Source organism: Pinus tabuliformis, chromosome J (genome assembly GCF_031772625.1).
Source record: "Pinus tabuliformis cultivar Carrire ecotype Pingquan chromosome J, CPIR1, whole genome shotgun sequence".
In the NCBI taxonomy this organism is placed as follows: Eukaryota; Viridiplantae; Streptophyta; class Pinopsida; order Pinales; family Pinaceae; genus Pinus; species Pinus tabuliformis.
This window is the reverse complement of record NC_142295.1, coordinates 31,781,287-31,800,006: the sequence shown is the minus strand read 5'-3', so window position 1 is coordinate 31,800,006 and position 18,720 is coordinate 31,781,287. Positions and strand designations below refer to the sequence as shown.

The 18,720-nt window shown below is 43.5% G+C and overlaps 1 protein-coding gene across 2 annotated transcripts in view; it reads right to left on the bottom strand.

Moving 5' to 3' along the window:
• LOC149225302 (histidine kinase 1-like) overlaps positions 1–18,720 on the bottom strand; it is a 493,646-nt gene that overhangs the window by 389,352 nt on the left and 85,574 nt on the right. The window lies entirely within an intron of this gene.

Here is an 18,720-nt window from a genome sequence, read left to right as displayed (position 1 = left end):
GTTGTCTGCATTCAATCAACTAGGTGGCTGATTCATTGTCACTGTCAACTGGTGATTCAGCTATAACAACTGGCTGACTACCCAGTGTATATACTATAAATAGAGGGTGACCGTAGGATGGGAATTTGTTGTTGTATGTATGTTTGATGTTTTTGAACCTTTTGTCCAGTGCCCCCTGTATGTTGTTGAATTCATTGTTCAATGCTGTGCGTTGTTGTGATTAAGCATGTTGCTCTTGTTGAGTCAGAACCTAAGCAAGAGCTAGAGCTAGAATCAAAGCCAGAGCCATAAGATCCAGTCTCCACAGGTTCGAAATCAAGTCTCTGGAGAGTGAAGGTAAAGACAATGCCAAGCAGGTGAAGATAAGAAGCCAGTGCCAGGGTTTGAAGACCCCCGTGAAGGTATTAATGGGAACCCTCAACAACTAAACAAGGGTGGTCTTACTGTAATCAGAGATTAAGTACTCTAAAAAAAATTCGATGCATAAAGTGGGGCCACATAGCAATGCATGTGGCACTCGGTTGCACTACAGTAACATGAGCGGGTATTTTATTGTTAATCGATTGCCAATTACAAGGCAGCTCAATAAACGGTTTATCCAGCTGCAATAAGAACATCTATAAGGGAGTGATGAAAGCTGACAGAATAATATGGGTGCAAATGAAAAGATGCTGCAGTCAGTACGATGCAGCAAATGCTATGAAAACTATGTTGCCACAGAGAACGTAGACCAGAACAGAGATTGGAGCAGAACTTGTTGCCCTTGCTGCCAACACTAGAATGCAGGGAAATTGAGCTCTTCTGTATTAAACTCTTCTGGAGTTTTTTTACTTGGAAATGGTTTTCTTAGGTTCAAAACTTCTTGCTGCCATGTGTTTGATGACTTTTGCCGTTTTTTGTTGCATTTTATCTAGTCATTGTAGGAACTGTGTTTTCTTTGCTAGAAATAGCATGCACAGGAAATCCAAAGAAAAAATCCTGTTTCCAATAAGATAATTATAGATCTATGGTATCAAGAGCATTTTGATCCTGGAAATGCTTCCTGAATTTGTTATTGTATTTTGAAGCAGGTTAAGCATGTGGGGGTTAAAGATAAGAGGCCAGAGCTGAAGCCAAAGCCAAAGTCACAGCCTCAAGAAGAGCCAAAAGTCAAAACACGAGCAAGAGTTGAAGACAGATCTACAGCCAAAGCCATAAGATCCAGTATCCGCAGGTTCCAGGTTGAGCCTGTGGAGGGTGCAGGAGGAAAGACCAAAGTTAAATGGGTGAAGATAGGGTGGAGTTGAAAGAATCATATGGTAATCCACAACAAACCCTAGGGTATCTCCCAAGAGATCTTAATCAATTTCAGAAGATGATTCAAGAGGGAAGGACCTCCACTAGAACCCTTCCTTAGCTTTTGGAGAACAAGGGTTTGCTAAATAAAGGTTTCAATAAGGGACACCTACTCCACTAGCCAAGTACACCAATGTTGAGGATCAATTATCAACAATTTAATCAAGAAAGAAAAAGACCACTTACTAAACCAATCACATGTCGATTCAAGAGGATTTCAAGCCAAGATCATCCATGAAAAGGAAGTAGCATCCACAAAATATACTCCTCTAAAGAAGATGCATTCCTCTACTAATCCATAGCTTGCAAAGAGAAGTGAATAAGAGGCCAATGGTGATATTAATCCACAAGTCTGAGATGATTTACAATGAAGCTCAGCCTCATGTATTTATATGAGGCTATCCAACACCACTTAATGCCTAAACCTAACATAAATAGGCTCTAATACAAAGTGGATAGGCTTGGAAAGCGCCCAAACAAAGCTTCCAAGTGAAGCGACTTGCTTTTAAGCTCTCAAGACCTCAAAACAACCCTCCTTTCCTTCGCACATATGAGTCATAGGGTGAATTATGGCTGTATGGCAGTCATAAGGAAAGAGAAATGCTATCAAACATCAAGTGGTGGGATGAAGAGACATGTCTCTTCATTCATAAGGCAACTCTTAAAGCCTAAGTAGTGTGACATCATCATCTCAAAGTCCAATCGGCTCAAAATGGTGAAGTCAGCCCTATCATGAAGTAATATGTCATAAATGCTCAACATCTAGCTCATAGGTTGCTCAATCTCCAACATCCTCAATGTGTCCAAGGTGAACAAGGGCCTATTAGATCCTCCGAGGCTTGCCATATCGTCACATGGTCTCAAGTAATCCAATGTCCTTTTGGCATCCTCTACAAGCAAGATGGCCTCATCAGGGGGCAGAAAGCCTAAATATCCTCCAAATGATGGCCGAATCACCTCCAAATGAGTGACAAGGCCTCATCGTATGTGATAGTGGTCGAATAGATCCTCCAAAGGACAAAGACGGTTACCAAGTGTAGCATATGCCTTGGGGCATCAACTATGATCATGGGCTCCATGGTCCATGTGTAACCACCAATCACTATGGGCAAGCAAACCAATGCAAAAAGGTCAGTCATGACATATGTTAAAGTCACTTTGTAGATCCTATTTAGTGTCCTCCAAATTTAGAATCAACTTCAAATGCATAAGACTTGCCAAATTGGGGTATGGGAAGACCATCAACTACCTCTATTAGATACTCCCAAATGATAGTGAAAGAAAAAGCCCCAAGGGGAGGAATAGTTCCTAGGTCAACCCTTCAAGTACTATGTGCATGTGGTAATTATAAGGCTAGGGATGAACTTCATGAATGGTGTCATAGTCTTATACATGGGCTTTGTGAGACCATCATCCATGAGCGCCTTTATAGAGGGAGCACTTTGTGCTTGAGTTGCCCTTTCCTCAACCTTTGCTTTTCCACCCCTTCTTTAGCCTTTTATTTTTCTTTGATCAGCTTATTTTGCAAGCTTCATTGATCTTCTTTTGAATCCCCTTTTTTAGTATGGAAAATTCAGTGCTCATAGGGGTTGGGATGTTTTTAAGTCCCTTTTATTTTGATAATCATGATATGCAGAATACTAGGGGAGACTAGGGGTGATGGGATCATATGACGGGGTAGATAAAGATAAATATAACTGTATTAATGTCCAACAAATGACCACAAAAGTAGGTCGATGGTACTGTGATAGGTAAAATGATGTTGGTACATAGTAGGAGCGCTAAAGTGGCTCCTATATAAGACAATCAAGAAGTAAAAGAGCATGCTAATCTAAAACCCTAGGTGACCAACTCCAAGGAATGAAGAGGGAGTCCAGGAGAAGGATGTACAAGATGAGTAGCTCATTGGCCTATGGTCCCAGCCATAAGAGGTGATCATGGATAATTAGGGCTCTCTCTCCTAACATCTGAGCCGAAATGGAGAAAACTCAATCTAGATGTTTGTGCTAAAGAATAATGGTGTGGGAGGCTCGAGCTAATACAATGTCACTATATGCAAGGAAGGGCTCATCACTAAGGTAATGTTTCAATGTGTGGTGGAACTAATGTTGGAATGAATTCTAGTTTAGGGGAACCTCTGGGATCTCACTGAGACAGGAATGGAGCCCCATGTCCTCATTGATCTAGAATCATCTATCTCCATCTATCACTTGGTACCCTAGATCAAGAGCACCGTAAAAAGGAGGTAATCTATCGAGTAGGAGCTAATATTTGGAATGGGAGTGGTTGAAGGATGGAAACGCAAAAACAAAAATTCTCCTACATATATAAGGCCAAGCATCACTGGTTGGGGTATCTAAAGAATTGACCAAGTGTCTCTATCTCACGAAAAAGACATTGGAACACCCTCAAATCTCATAATAAAATAGACAACAAAAGATGGTGTTGTTTAGTCTCTACCTCCTAGAGATGGCACAACTGGCATATCTTATCTGAGTGGCTAATCTGGTGGTAACTCTCAATCTATAAACTTTGAGACCCAACTCTAAAATAGCCCACAGTTATCCGAAGAGCATGCATTCAGTAGGAAGATGTATAAGGAGGTCAAGTAGTCCATCTGTCATAACCATGAAGTCCTCAGCGTAGAAGGCCACCTTTGGCCATAACCCAACCTAAGGGTTGATCCAAGTGATCCTCACAAACTGCCTGTGGATGTCCTCTCTATTGATCATATTCAGCATAGAGCTCAAGCTGGCTTTTGGCCCTATGATTCATCCCTTGCCTTTATTTTGTATTTTAACATTTGCCACTTTCACTTTTGTTCTTTCATCCAACAAGATCAACCTTTGGCATTTCCAATCCCCTTGTTCTCATAGGATGAAGAAAACGGGAAACCAATACAAGAGACTTACATCAACCAACTCAAAAATGGGGAGAGGGATGAATGGAAAGTGTTGAGTATGGAAGGATATGGACACGCTATCTCTATCTAGGCTTCCTATTTCTGCCCCTCCTAAACAAGGAAAGGAAATCCCCAAGGTGGTTACACTTGACTAGAGGTAATAAAAGCCACCAAGGTGTAATAAGGCAAGTGATTTCCATTCAAAGTGTCATGATCCATCATGTACCTCAAATTCATAATAACTGCTCCATGCACAATACATATGTCATTATCTCTTTTACATGAAGCATTAAGCATACCTCTTATGAATGAATGCAACCCATTATATGTAGGGGTTGGGCGTGAACTGAGAACATCTATAGTAAGTGCAGCATGAGATGAGAACATTTGTAGTAGCTGAGGCATGAGCTGAGAGATGAAAGTTGAAGGATGAGAGCTCAAAGAAAATGTGAGGTTTTCATCTACGGAGTCACTGGGTCCACATATGCATCAAAGAAGTGAAATTTTCTCCTATGTTTACCCCTATAGGTTGTGTTGAAATTCCCTTGAACCCCAGGCCTGGTTTATGTCTAGACTAGAACATAAACACATTGAAGATACTCAACTCTGAAGCACTTTGCATAGCAGAAATATAACAACAGTGAATCAATAAAATACAGAGATTTATGTATGGCCAAAACACTTCTTATTAGTCCATGAAGAAGAAATACATATTGATCCCGTACTAGGGATCATGGCCCTTTATGAAACCTGATACAAACTACAATACAATAGGGATTAAGGTCATCTCTCTTTGACCTTCAATCTTCCCAACAAAACAATGATAAAACAAACAACTTACTTGTTGACGTAGCCCCTTCACAAACATCCCTTTTAGTCCTTATTTGTTGCTTGTTACCTGGTTGTCCTTTGCCTCCTTCACACAAATATTTGACTCCTTTCTGATCTTTGTCATACACAGGCTATAACTGCTCACAATGAATTTAATCCTTCAACGACACTACATAACCATCCTTAAAACATTGTTGTCCAACCCTTCCTTTGATGAACAAACTTCAAGATCTATGCTCAACAATCATCCAACATAGAATAACAGCCCGTTCCATAAAGTTCATCAACTTATGTGCATTGTTCAAGTCTTCACAAGGGTCATGACCTTCCATAATGTGATCTTACCAATATGAGGCCTCCTTAACTCAGCTACGACCCTTCTTTTCTACCTGTGCTTGGTCCTGAGACCTCTCAACCTGCCTATAACAGAGAAACTAGGGCTTTGGCCCTCTCTCAAGACACAGAACAAAACTTTAGGGCTTCAACCCTCCTTTTTGGACATAAAAGCTCCTTCTAAGACTCAATCTTGGCTCATAAAACATAGAACAGTCACTCGACCTTCTTCTAGAGATCCCATGTCCTTAGATATACTCCAACTCAAATCTCTTTGAAGGTTTGTGGCTCATATGTTGATGTCTGGTAGCATCGAATGTGCTCTAAGTCTCAAATTTTGCAAGGAGGCTTGGGCACATGTATTCCAAAGAACCCAGAAAACATTTTGGGAAATTCCACCTAGAAACAGTTTTATTAAAATAATTAATTATTTTTAATGGGACCCTAAATCTAAACTTAGGAAAATAAAATAATTAATGGGTATTAATCTACTGTGGGTATAAATTCTAGAAGAAAATGAGGATCAAGCAAAAATGATCTTAGCCATTGATTAGCTTCTAATATGGGTCGTTAAATGTCAACGAGAAGATTATTTAAGGAGCCTTGAGGGTCATTTGGAAAAACACATAGAGTGAGTTCAGAAGTTTGATTTTCTGACGTTGAGTAGCTGCTGGGAGAATTTCGATAGTGAGCTATTGCAGTAAGGGGTGGGGATAGTTTGGTTGGAGAGTCTTCTCCTAAACCAGGATAAGCACCAGAGAGGCAGAGAGACACCAGAAGGAGGCAACATAGTACCTAGGAGGGGTTGACGCTGAGCCAGAAGGGCTCATGCAGAGGCAACCTAGTCCTCCAAGCAGAAGTCTGAAAATTTGTTGGGGTTTGATGTTCTAAGCCTAGAGGGTTGACGTCAAATCTCCAGGAGAGAAAATCGATCCAGCGCTAGGGTGACACAGTGCCTTATAGGCTGACACAGGGCCCATGCAGGGGCAACACAAAAATACTCGGGGACATGTTGGTTCAACTACCGAATCAACCGGGACTTGCCAGGTAGAGTGAGGTAATCTCACAAATTTCTTCTACCACACATATTTCTTTGTAACTGGATTGTCGAAAGGGAATCCAGAAGTTGTATTCAAAAAACTACTACATAATAATAAAACCCTCAGATCTGCTGCACCAGTTTTCCTGCATTGGGTTTTTCTGGGGATGTTTGCCGAAAAGCAACTGTGTCATTTGTGTGTATCTTCCTCTATTGTTCAATTTCTTGTTTCGGCATATTATTTAAATGGTGTAGGCTATAGTGTATGTATTTCGATGTTTGCCGTAGGAAACTGCAAATAACTTGTTTATGTAAATCTAACAAGTAGAAGAAATATCATCAGTGTTGCAGTAGGAATTCCCGGATTTAAGGTATTTTCACATGGTATTGAAGCAAGTGCAGGTGATGCAAGAAGAACAGTGCTAGAGAACCTAGGGCTGAGAAGAAAAGGAGGTCAAAAAAAGCTGTGGGAGGCAGTAGTTCGAATTCCCAGAGGGGTTTGCACAATCCAAGCCAAGAGGGCAGAATTTTGAGGCAGTCTCTCTTTGAGTGAGTCAACAGAGAGAAGGGCTTCTAGATCGAGATCTTGTTGTGGCAGAGGGAGCAGCGTTGAAGCCTTAGCATGAGGAAGAGTTGGTGGGATGCATTTTTTCTGCAGGCTATTTTGCTGGGCAAAAAAACATCAGAAGAGAAGAGAAGCACTGTGACAGAATTTTTTCCTCATAAGACTTCCTGCCAAGAAGTTTGTTTTCTTATTGGCTGAGCAGCAGCAGTAAGAAGCAGAGAGGAGCAGTTCGACAATTTTCGTGGCAGAGATGGCAACCAGTGGTTTAAGAGATTAGGATAGGTTGGATGGGGCATACAACTACGTCATCTGGAAGGCAAGGATGTCATTCCTTCGAGATGAGCATGTTCTCAAGACATATGTCGATAGCGTGGTGGATGTGCCTGCAGATGCAGATCCGCTGAAGCAATACAAGGCAAATATGGCGAAGGCAAAGAGAATGATCCTCGACAGAGTGAAGGATCATGTGGTCTGTCACATCGCTAGCAGAGGGACTATTAAGGAGATGTCGGATGCGTTGTCTACGTTGTATCAGAGATCTTCCAAGTAGCGGAAGATGTACTTAGAGCAAAAGTTGAGATCTACTCAGATGCAAAAGGGGGAGTGCGTAGATCTATCCTCACAAAGCTTCAGGAGATCCTAAGATGAGTTATCAGTTGTGGGGTCTACACCTCAAGATCCTGTGTTGGTTAGACTGGCCCTCAATTCTGTCTCAAATGAGTGGCAAGTCTTTTCCAAAGTATCCTGGGCAGGGCAACTTTGCCGAATTGGGATGAGATGTGGGTAGCTTTTAAGCAAGAGGAGCTGAGGAGAGACTTGGTCAAGTGTAAGCTTGATGGAAGCAGCAGTAGTGGGTCGAAGCCCAAGGAGGAGGATGAGAATGCAGCCCTTGCATCAAAGGGGCAACAGGAGCAGCAGAGGTGGAAGAAGGACGTCTCGAAGATAAAGTGATTTAGGTGTGGTGAGATGGGTCACTATGCAACACAGTGTCCTCTCAGAAAGAAGGACAAAGATGAGAAGCACAATCCGAAGGCTGCACCTGCGAAGATCAAGGAGGAGGATTTCACCATGACAGCTAAGATACCTCTAGGAGGGAGTTGGTCTGATTTAGAGTTGTAGTTTGAAAGAGCTATAGATGGGCAAGATCCTTGAGGAACCCACCTCTAGGATCAATTCCTTGCTATGGGAGCCCAGATCAGAAGTAGTAGGATGGACTAGTGTTGGATGGTGCCGAGGAGTGTTGGAGAGACAGTTGCAGTCGCTATGAGGGCTAGAGATTGAACAACGCAGAGCAGAGTTGGCAGGAGTGCAGATGGCACAGAGCAGAGGTCAGCAACAACGCAGTAGATTTAGAGGGTTAGCGCAGAGACTAGCAGCAGTCAAGCTCCAGCATTCACATGGTATCATACTGAACACAGTTAGTTCAGTAATTTGGGATGTTTTTCCATTGCTGATGCAGTAGAAACAACAGTTTGCAGTGCAGGGGTAGTTGGCAGTGGCAGTGCCAGCAACAACACGGATGCAAAAACTCAGAGGGAGTTGTAGTATGGATGCAGTGTTGACAGTGGCAGGGTCAGCAGTAGTACAGATGCAACATTTGCGCAGTGGTTGGTGGACAGCATGTCAGACATCAGCAGCGCAGAGGGAGATGTTACAGAACAGAGTGATGCTTCAGCAAGTTGCATTACTAGAGCACATTCCTCGCTAAGAGGGAGTGTTGATTTCTGGTAGCATCGAATGTGCTCTAAGTCTCAAATTTTGCAAGGAGGCTTGGGCACATGTATTCCAAAGAACCTAGAAAGTGTTTTGGGAAATTCCACCCAAAAACAGTTTTATTAAAATAATAATTATTTTTAATGGGACCCTAAGTCTAAACTTATGAAAATAAAATAATTAATGGGTATTAATCTAACTGTGGGTGTAACTTCTAGAAGAAGACGAGGATCAAGTAGAAATGATCTTAGACATTGATTAGATTCTAATCTGGGTCATTGAATGTCAACGAGGAGATATTTAAGGAGCCTTTAGGGTCATTTGGAAAGACACATAGAGTGAGTTCAAAAGTTTGATTTTCTGAAGCTGAGCAGCTGTTGGGAGAATTTCGATAGTGAGTTGTTGCAGTAAGGGGCGGGGATAGTTTGGTTGGAGAGTCTTCTCCTAAACCGGGATAAGCACCAAAGAAGCAAAGAGACACCAGAAGGAGGCAACATAGTACCTAGGAGGGGTTGACGCTGAGCCAGAAGGGCTCACGCAGAGGCAACGTAGTCCTCCAAGCAGAAGTCCGAAAATTTGTTGGGGTTTGATGTTTTGAGCCTGGAGGGTTGACGTCAAATCTCCGAGAGAGAAAATCGATCCAGCGTTGGGGTGACACAGTGCCTTATAGGTTGACGCAGGGCCCATGCGGGAGCAGCACAGAAATAGTCAGGGACATGTTGGTTCAACTGCCGGATCAACCAGGACTTGCCAGGTAGAGTGAGGTAATCTCACAAATTTCTTCTGCCAGACATATTTCTTTGTAACTGGATTTTCGGAAGGGAATCCAGAAGTTGTATTCAAAAAACTACTACATAATAATAAAACCCTCAGATTTGCTGCACCAGTTTTCCTGCATTGGGTTTTTCCAGGAACGTTTGTCCAAAAACAATTGTGTCATTTGTGTGTATCTTTCTCTATCGTTCAGTTTCCTGTTTCAACATATTATTTAAATGGTGTAGGCTGCAGTGTATGTATTTCGATGTTTGACGTAGGAAAATGCATATAACTTGTTTATGTAAATCTAACAAGTAGAAGAAATATCATCAGTGCTGCAGTAGGAATTCCTGTGTTTAAGAAATTTTCACATCGTACTTGGATTTTATATTCACAAAGGATGAGATGCTATGTGGTGAATGACCTCTCCTTGGTCTCACATATTTATAGCTCTCCAAAGTTGCCTTAGGAGCCGCCTCCTTTTGTCCTTCAAAGGTGCCCTCCACAACAATTAGAATACAAAAGTAATATCTTTTGGTCTCAATCGTTTAAAAAATATCTTTCGGTCTCAAGCCCACGACTTTGGGTCCAAAACCCACTGGTTGGGTAGTTTGCACACAAATTGGGTTTTCTCTCACAAGTCAAATACCTCCCAAGCTACACTTTTCAACACTCCCTCTTAGCGAGGGGGGTGCATCTAGTCCTCAGAAGTAACTCGTCAGGAACACAATCCTAATCTATGGCATCCATCACTACAACATATCCTGAAGAATGAACAACACCTTTCTCAAAAGTTTCCCTGGCACTAGAAGCCTCTCGCTTCTTCTTCTCTCCACAGGCCTTCAGGCCATTCCAAGGTTCCTTCTTGCCAACTGTAGAAGTCTCCTTACTTCCCACTGACCATGCACTCTTCTTGGGTTGCAGATTCTCCCTCTGAACTTGCAAACTCTCACTCAAACTCGACTCCCTCTAAGTCTCAAAAACTTGCTTCTTCCCTTGATCTATAGGCTTGCCCTTTAGCTTGTATAGACCACTCTCCCTAACTCCAATAATTGCTCCTGTGGAGTTAGAGCCTCTGGGCTTGAGCATCACCTTTCCATCCTAGAACAATACTTCAAACCCCTTAGCCTCAATCACTGAGATAGACAACATGTTGCACTTGAGCTTTGATACCCATAGTACATCCTGGACTTGTAGCAACCCTCCTGACTCCATCCTGAATGGTACCATACCTGACCCTCTGACAATCTTTTGACTCTTATCACCAACCTCCACGTGCAATTTAGAGTCCCATTCGGTTAGAGTCTCAAATACTTCCCGTGATCTTGTCATATGCTTCGACACTTCGCTATCAATGAACCATGCACCCTCATCAATGGTGCCCTCAAAGAAATGAGAGACTAGAGAAAAATCCTCTTCAAACCTTCTTGCAAAGTCATCTTGGTCGCTTATAGATGTAGTAGCCATTACAATCTCTTTATCTCCTTTCTTCTGACACGATCACTTGCATAATGACCATGCTCACCACATGTGAAACACTTCACCTTGCTCAAGTCCTTCTTCTCTTTACCCTTCATTTTACTAGAAAGAGCCACGTTCTCTCCATCAAACTTCTTCTTATGAAGATACTTGTCCCGCAATTCCACATGGGTGAAGTCATCCCATAACCTTTTCCATTCTGGCAGCTTGTCTCAAGCAACTGTTCCTTTGATAAATGGCTTCCATTCCTCTGTGAAGCCCTTCAAGGCAGTCATCACTAATTCTGACTCTAGAACATTATCACCGAGGTAGCAAGCTCATCACGAACATGAGAAACCCGCATCAAATACGAACCCATACTCTTTCCATCCAACATCTTGGTGTTCTTGAGCTTCTCTCTCAATACCATCAACCTGTTCTCGTTCTTATTCTGGAACAAGTCCTTGTGAGCCTTCCAGATATCATGTGCAGTGTTCTTCCTAGTAAGATGAGGAATCAAGTGATCCTTTACTCCATCTAGGATGATCAACTTGGCCTTCGCATCCAACTCTTTAGGAGTTGTTGGCTTAGCAATCTCCTTGTCAGCAAACTCCCATATCTTGTTCACCAACATGATTACCCTGATCCTTTTTTTCCAAGGACTATAATTGGATAGCCCATCCAACCTATCCTCATACCCCAGACTAGCAATCAACTTTTCCATGTTGTTAGTAACTTAGTCCTTCAACAACAAATCAACCAATTCCCTCTTAGGTTGCTTCTTATGCACACTATGATTCAGTTGTCCCTTCAAAGTAGCTCTAGTACCATATTGAATTTCTATTGTACCCTTAGTCCGGTCTACGTCTAGACTAGAACATAAACGCACTAAAGATACTCAACTATGAGCACTTTGCACAACGGAAATATAATAACAATGAATCAATAAAATACACAGATTTATGTATGGCCCAAACCTTGTTTTATAAATCCTTCAATAAACAATCATAGGACTCTCATACCAAGGATCATGGCTCTTTGAAAAAATTGCAAGAGATCGGAGGTCCCGCTGCGGCTCTGGCGATTTGAAACTCCCGCGCGCGTCTGCCTTCGGCCCCCAGGCCCTGCCTGGCTGGGCTCTGCCCCTCGCCTCCTCCCGCGCTTCGCTCCTACCTCGGGCACCTGCCTTCGGGGCCCCCTCCTCCCCTCCGCTTTGCTTTCCTTTTGTCCTAGCGGGCCTGCAATGGCAGGGACCGCCCCTCCTCCCCCAGTCTCTGAGAACCAAGAAGAAATCTTCGCCTCTCTTTTCTCTGAACCTTCAGATGATAGACCTCGTCCCTCAGTAACAAAGTTTATAAAAAAACTGGATGAAATCCCGGAGGTCAATCTTCCTCCTGCCCTGCCAAGGAAATCTGCAATAGCTCTGGAAGAGAGAGGCCTTGTAGGCCAGTTCACCGGGCTCTGGCCCTCCCCAAGATCAGTCAAAAAATCGGTCGAGCGCAATTGGAGTGCAATGATCCAAGGAAAGATCGCCATCAGATTCTGCGGACGTGGATATTACACATTCCTCTTTGAATCGAAAGAAGATAAGAACCTCATCTTCCGCAATGGACCTTATTTCATGGACACAAGAGGTCTTTATCTGAATAGATGGACCCCGGACTTCGACCCGGAAATGGATATCCCAAACGCGGTCCCAGTCTGGGGGGATGAATCAGTCAAAGCAATAGGGAACGCAGTCGGAAAATACATCGACAGATCGGAACCAAGGGAGAACATGCACGCATGCGCAAGGATCTGTGTGGAAGTAGACCTAGGAAAAGGACTGCCAGAAGCTATAAAGATAAAGGTGGACCAATGGATGCACATACAGCAGCTGGACTACGAGCAGCTCCCCTTCAAATGCAAGGTATGTCACGAGTATGGCCATTTTGCAAATAGATACACTAAGTTAAAAGTTAATGAAGTAGAGAACACCGAGGAAAATGCAGAGGGTTCATGGGAACATGTCAAAAGGAAAAAGCCTTCCCCCACACAGGGAAATACCCACAAACCCCCCCCGGAATCTAGTCTTCCCCCCCCCGCCCCCCCCACCAAACTCAGCTTTCCCCTCTTCCTCCAACCCTTTTGAATCTTTGTCAGCCGAAGAACCTTCTTCTCCCCCGTCCTCCCCTCGGGCAGCTTCTCCCCGTTCGTACCCCCCCCTTCCCCCCCTCCCACCATCGAAAGAATTCTCACCAGAAACAAAGCAAAAGAAGCCAATCAGTCCACTGACCCCCCAAGGAAAGTGGGCCAAAAGACAAACAAGGAACTCAGAGATGAAACAGCTGCAAAGGAAATGGCAACGGGAACACAGCAACCTATGGACTCATACTTAGGCAAGCTAAAAGGGAGCAGAGAAAAGGTAAAGGAGAAGTCTGGATCCCACCCAACAAATGGTAAATAATGATCCTGGTCTCTTGGAATAGCAGGGGGATGGGTTCTTCCTTAAAATGGAAAGCAATAAAGGATTTGTTAAATCAGGAACACCCAGATCTTCTCCTTATCCAGGAGACCAAAATCACTGAACAAGATTTTCAACATCAAATACAGCACTTCAAAAATTTCACAGGTCTTTCAATAGGCTCAGATGGCGCATCAGGAGGGATAGGAACAATTTGGAACAAGAATAACTGGGAAATTATCCACTCATACCTCTGCCCTTGGTGGATCAGAACAGATATGAAAAACAAAGGCACTCAGGAAGTTTTCCACATCTACAACATATACGCCCCAAATCACTACAGGGATAAAATCAGCTGCTAGAACACCTTAGATGCAGATCTCCTTTCTATCCAAAACAGTAGAATAATCATAGGGGGCGACATGAATGTCATAAGAAATGTGCAAGAAAAATTTGGGGGAAATTTTCATGCAGACACATCTCGGGATAAGCTAGAATCCATCATTCAGTCATACAAACTGCTCGACACTCCTTTGTCAAACGGCAAATATACATGGAACAATAGAAGATCAGGCTCTCATAATATTAAGGAGAGACTGGACAGGTTTCTAATTCAGGAAGGAATAGCAGAGAACTATCAGTCCATTAAGAGTTACTTAATCCACGCCTCAGCATCGGACCATAAGCCAGTGATCCTCAACTTGGTCAAAGATCGCAATCTGGGGCCACTCCCATTCAAATAAAATAAAATTTGGGACCTCCAAGAAGATTTTCGTGCCCTCATACAAAACCAGTGGGAAAAGGAAGTAATTGGATCGCCTCATTTTGTCTGGGAAACAAAATTAAAACACCTCTGGGTTGTCATTAAGCAATGGGCAAAGGAAGCGGCAATCACTGAAAGGAAAAAAAAAACAGACTTGATCGCAAAGATGGAGAGGTGGCACAATGACAAAGAGGCCACTCATTATTCAGAAGAAGATTTAGAGCTGGAAAAAAATCTCTACAAAGAACTCTATCGACAAAATCGAGTAGAGGAGGAGGAACAAAGACTAAAATCTCGTTGCCTATGGCTGAAAGCCGGCGACAAGAATACCTCTTTCTTCCACAATAACATTAAACTCAGGAGAGCTGGCAATCAAATCGACAAAATTGAGGTCGATGGGAAAGAGGTGAAGGATCAAGAAGAAATCAAAGATGCTGCCTACAATCACTTCAAGGCCCTCCTTTCAGCAGCACCTCAGCAAACGGATAGCGCAGACTTCCTCAGTAAAATAGAGTGTAAATTGTCAGAGGAACATAACCAAGAGCTGGAACAAGACATCACTGAAGAGGAAATTCGCGTTGCAACATTCAGCATGCAGCAAGATAAGGCTCCGGGGCCGGACGGATACACGGTGGCCTTCTATAGACAGCACTGGGAAACAATCAAAAAAGATTTTGTCCGGATGATAAAGAATGTCTTCAGAAATCATAAGCTGGGAGAGAACACCAAATCTTCACATATTGCCCTGATCCCCAAGGAAGCAAACCCCCTCTCGTTTGACAGGTTTCGTCCCATTTCTTTATGCAATGTCTCTTATAAGATTATAACAAAAATCCTTGCAAACAGACTCAAAAAAGTCCTCCCTCTTTTAATATCTGAAAATCAAGGGGGTTTCGTTCCAAGCAGGGAAATAACAAATAATGTCATTCTCATACAAGAAGCCATCCACAGCAGCAACAACAGAGGGGAACGAGGAATGATAATCAAGCTGGATATGGCCAATGCCTTCGATCGTGTGGACCACGCCTTCCTAACAGCAGCTCTAAAGAAATTTGGGATCTCAAGCAACTTCATTAGCATAATCAATGGGTGCATCTCCAACCCCTGGACTGCACCTTTGATTAATGGCCGACCCAACAAATATTTCAGAAGTTCTAGAGGGCTGAGACAAGGCTGCCCCCTTTCCCCATTCCTCTACATTATCATGGCTGAGACTCTGAGCACCCATCTTGATCACCTTCGCAGCAACAAAGAGATACCGGGAATTTGTATAGAAAGAGGGATAAAAGAGATAAATCATTCGCTTTTCGTGGATGACACTCTTTTAATTGGTGGAGCCTCCAGCTTAATGGCAAGGAGATTCAAAAGAGCCTTGGATGGTTTCCTCTCAGCTTCTGGGGGTAAACTGAACAATAGAAAATGCAGGATATACACTTGGAATGTCCCTCCCCAAATCCAACAAAGAATATCTCTGATTTTGGACATTCCGGCACAAAGGAATTGGAGCTCTTTCCCTTACTTAGGTCTGCCTTTGGCTAAGGATTCCGTTAAGTCTGAAGTCTAGACAAAACATATTGAAAAGATGAGAGGCCTCCTTCAGGGCTGGGGAGTTTCTTGGCTCAACTTAGCCGGTAGAACAATTCTCATTAAGGCTGTTCTCTCAGCCCTTCCAATCTACCAGTACGCAGTCATCATGGCTCCGGTCAGCATTCATAAACACATGGAACTCATCATGAGAAGTTTCCTCTGGCAGGGAGGAAAGCAGGAGACCAAGAAATTCAGTCTAGTAAAGTGGGATCAGGTAACCCTCCCTTATGAAAAAGGGGGTCTCTCCATTAAACTCCCAAATCTCTCAAATCAAGCCCTGGGGCTCAAACTGATTTGGAAAATTATCTCAAACAAAGGATCATGGTGGGTCGAGGCTATAAAACGAAAATATCTCAGAGGTTCGAATTCTAACATCCTCACTGAAGCAATTGTAGATAGGCCTTGCACACCAATGTGGAGACTGATCAAAAAAGTCCTGCCTCACTTTAAAGAAAATGTATCCAAACTCCCAGGAAATGGAAAGGACACCAAGATTTGGTTGGACCGCATCATGGGTTCAAAACCGAGAAACCTTCTACAAGGCCTTCGACCCCTGCAGGATTGGATGGAAGCACGAAAGATAACATCCCTGTTCGACATCTCTGTATGGAACCACAACAGATGGCTAGACTGGAAGGATATCCAAACACCCCCCCTCCTCAAGGAACAATGGATCAACCTCAAGCTTTCCCTTTCTGGCTCTGCTCCAACAAATATGGGGACTGAAGATAGATATATCTGGGACCCCTGTGGGGGGAATTTCACAGTGAAAGAAGGATATAAAACTCTGCAAAACTTATCTCCTACAGCAAAGTGGAATCTGCACGCAGTGGCTTGGAAGTCAGAGTGTCTTCCCAAAGTGAAATATTTCAATTGGACACTCCTCAAGGGGAAAATCCTTACAGCTGAGAACTTAAGGAAAAAAGGAATTCAGGGTCCTTCAATTTGCTGCTTCTGTCGAGCAGAGGAGGAGTCCATCCAACACATCTTCCTAATCTGCCCCTTAGCACATCGTTGTTGGAATCAGTTGATAAGTCCCATGGAATCTCGAGAAAGCTTTGATCAGATTCACAACCTTCAGAAAAACTGGAGGAACAGCTACCCCTACACCAGGAAAGGTAAGCACAACCTCACCCGAGTATGGAAATGCATCCCTGCCACCCTTTGCTGGCACCTCTGGTTAGCAAGAAACAACTATGTCTTTAACAACAAAGAGCCAAACATGGCTAGTATTCTGGCAAAGACAATAGCCAGCATCTCTGAATCCATCAGTGCCAATTACATAGCTCCTCCAGACCAAACGAGCTGGCTCCAAGAAGAGAGAGACTGGTATAGCAAATTTAGTCTCAATCACAATCAAAATCAGCCTTCTCAGGCATCAATTAACAAAGCAAGGCCAAATTGGAAACTCAGAGGTTCCAAGGAAGAGGTACAACAGTGGATTTCAAATCAGAAGCGCCCAGTTCTTCTCTTCAACGGTGCTTCGAAGAACAACCCCGGAAAAGCCGGTGCAGGGGGGATCATCAAAAATCAAAACGGGAAAAGCATTCTCAGTTATGAATGGGGCCTGGGGAACGCTTCCAACAATGCTGCTGAAGCATACAGCCTTTTTCTAGGGACCTCTCTTCTGGTCAGATTGGAAATCAGGAATGCTCTAATATTGGGGGACTCGGCTATTATTATTGCCGCTATGGTTTCAGGCAGAGATTTTATAAAGGAAGGCCTCAACAACATTAAGATTAGGATCCACGACAACCTCAGATATCTGGGAGACCCAACCTTCCTTCACATTCTAAGAGAAAACAACGCAGATGCCGATCACCTAGCAACTAAGGCTGTCAGCAGACAGCAAGGACAAGTGCGTGAGAATGACAAGATTTATGACAAGGCAATCCCTTAGCAGATTCAGCCGTCATTCAGACAATCGGTCCAGCGCCCTCAGAACTCGTCCTCTCCTCAGTCAATCTGGAAGCCAATCTCACCTCGATCTCAACCATGCACTCTCCTCCATGCTTTCCTCATCCCACACCTCAGTCATCAGCGCAAAGCATCTCTTTTTCACGCGTGCCTCTATCCATTCGAATGCTGGTAAACGTCCCCTCCTTCCCCTCACCGACTGCAGCAAGGATATGGTCCAGGATATGCATTCAGACTTCCCCAATAAAAATATCCAGATCTCTCATCATGACAGGCCTCCCTCTCCTCTTTATATCCATCTTCCCTCCCCAGACCTTCTCAGCATTTCTCTGTGCAATCTGAATCAGTTGTGGCTCGAAGTGGGTATTGATAGGAATAGAATCGCCCTCAGTAGTAGAAGCCAACTGAGCGCTTGTCTCACCAAGAGTTTGCTGCTTCATCTCCGGGACCAGTCTTCCAACAGCAAGCGAGGCCGACAGCAAAGCATCCGGGCAGAGATAGCTCCTTCTTCAGCTATCAGGTATAAACCGCATCACTCTTCTTATCTCTGTTATCTAACTCCATCTTGTTTAGAAATGGCAGAGCCATCTGAGAACAGGAAGCAGAAAGAAGCCCAGAAGGACCAAGATAAGAAGGAGAACCCGCTGGACCGCGTTCTGGGAAATGACACCTGCACCCTCTGCAAAGAACACTGCTTTATGATTGCCCGATTTGTTAAACACCACAAGGAGCTCGAAGATGACTTTCATGCAGACAGCAGGTCCAAGAGGAAGAAACTCGAGAAACAGAAGGCAGAAATAGAGAAACTCAAGGAAAGATGCCAACACCTGGAGGAGGCCATTACTTACATAAAGTCCATCGCGCAAAGCATGCAAGCAGAAGCATCTACCAAGGCCAGCAAAAAGGAGCCCCAGGTGGAAGACTCGGTAAACCAGTTCTGGTAAACAGTCATATGTCAAGCAAATTTTGTCTTCTGGTCGGCCTCTTTGTTCGGAAATACAGCCGTTACCTATTTCAATGTATTTTCATTAAGCTTAACTCTCAGAAGTCAAGGACTGCGAGCCTATTTTGGACTTCT